Genomic DNA, 2,289 nt, shown 5'->3' on the forward strand with positions numbered 1-2,289 from the left:
GGCTCCAGGACCCGGTGCGCTTCACACAGCTGAGATCCCGGCTGGGACCAATCCGCGAAACCCCCAACCCTCCCCGGGCCAACCAGGTCCCGACGCCTCTTTGGCCCCGCCCCTACCTTCCCTGTTTACTTGGCGACGAGTAGACACGACCCCTCGCGGGCGAACGGTAGCCAATCAGAAACAACGCCTACGCAATAGCGTCCTCAGCACTTTTCGCTGATCACTTTCTGTGAAGACTGCGCATGCTCCAGGAGCCAGCCCCGGGTCAGACACTCCTTCTGCTCTTACCAGCCCAGCCCCGCCCCGCCCTTAGATTCCGATTGCTGGCCCTTGTTTGGAAGTTTACAATAAAGCAGCCAAGCTCCTCAGTCACACATTCTAGTGATGTATATATGTCATTCCTAATCTCCCAATTCGTCCCACCCTCTCCTTCTCCCCCTGTGTCCTCATGTCCATTCTCTACGTCTGCGTCTCTGTTCCTGCCCTGCAAATAAGTTTATCTGTACCATTTTTCTAGATTCCACGTATACGCGTTAATATATGATATTTGTTTTTCTCTTTCTGGCTTACGAAAGCACGGAGTCAAACTCTGGACCGCCAGAGAGGTCCTACATCATTGATCTTACAGGACTATATATTTGGTCAATCATTTCAAGTCAGCTAATCATCATTAATTTTATCAGGGGCTCAGTCACACATTTGGTAATGTGAGAAACAATCCTGTAAAACAGGCAGAATACAAGTAATATAGCTAGTAACATTAATAAAGTCGTAAGTATTTATGCTAAGAACTTCTCTTATGTGCAGGCTAGTATCTCCCCAGATCGTCTAATCAGTCTGTTCCTCACTAATCGCTATCTTTAAGGGAAATGATACATTGGAATTGTACATAAAGTTCACCAAATATGTCTGTACACACAAGGATTGAGAAAGGAATGTTATTTTCTAAGGAGTCATATGGTTGGCGCCAGAAGAAAAATTGATCTTGTATTTCTGCTATTGGGGAGGTCTGGTTAATGCATAATGCAGATGCATAACGCACACTAGAGAGGAAGAAAGCCCAAACTGGCAGAGAAAATTTTTAAGTTTTTCTTGTCTTGCCTTAAAATGTGAATGTTTATTTCATCATTGGGAAAAGAGTGAATCAAAGACGTTTGAGTTTGAACCCCAGCGCCACACTTATTATTTTGTATGTTACTTAACTTTCTAAGCCTCAGTGTCTTCCTCTATAAAATGAGAATAATCATCCCTTCCTCAACTGGTTAAATAAGAATCAAGATAACGTACATAACAACTTAGCATAAGGCTTCCCTGGTGGCGCAGTGGTTGGGAGTCCGCCTGCTGATGAAGGGGACATGGGTTCGTGCCCCGGTCCGCGCAGATCTCACATGCCGCCGAGTGGCTGGGCCCGTGGGCCACGGCCGCTGAGCCTGCGTGTCCAGAGCCTGTGCTCCGCAACGGGAGAGGCCACAACAGTGAGAGACCTGTGTATAGAAAAAAAAAACTTAGCATAGTGTTTAGTACATAAAAAGCACTCAACGAATGGTAGCTTTTTATCACTGCTCAGGTTATTGGGTTTTTTGAAATATTTATTTATTTATTTATGGCTGCGTTGGGTCTTAGTTGCGGCATGCAGGATCCTTCACTGGGGCGTGTGGCCTTCTCTCTAGTTGTGGTACGCCGGCTCCAGAGCGCATGGGCTCTGTAGTTGCAGCACTCAGGCTTGGTTGCCCCTCAGCATGTGGGATCTTAGTTCCCGACCAGGGATCGAACCCGAGTCCCCTGCATTGGAAGGCTGATTCTTAACCACTGGACCTGAGGTTATTGTTGATGTTGTTTTGGTTTTTACGTTTAAAGTAACCAACAGACTAGAGGCATGGGTTTTCTCAAAAGATGACCAGACCCCTAGTAACCAATATTTTAAAATCATTCTTTCTTGAATCTAATTATTGCCACAACTAAGTAGAAGTACTGAACTGAAAGAATTGTTTAATTGTACGTACGGTGTTAAAAAACAAAATTCAACTGGATAAATTTTAAAGATCTTACGGGCTTTATTCAATGATTCATGAATTGGGCAGCATCCCACGTAGCAGATAGAAAGGAGCTCTGAGGAGCTGTACAACGTGAAAGACCTTTATAGGCAGTGGGCCAAGGAAGTTATAGCTGAAAGCAGATTGGTTGTGGCAACATTCACCTTCCTTTCGGGCCGGGATGCAGGGGTCTATCAGAAAGATTACCTCACTAGTGCTGACCAGGTGAGTCCAGATTGCCTCGTTTAAGATTCCA

Source organism: Phocoena phocoena, chromosome 16 (assembly GCF_963924675.1).
Source record: "Phocoena phocoena chromosome 16, mPhoPho1.1, whole genome shotgun sequence".
NCBI classification, from domain to species: domain Eukaryota; kingdom Metazoa; phylum Chordata; class Mammalia; order Artiodactyla; family Phocoenidae; genus Phocoena; species Phocoena phocoena.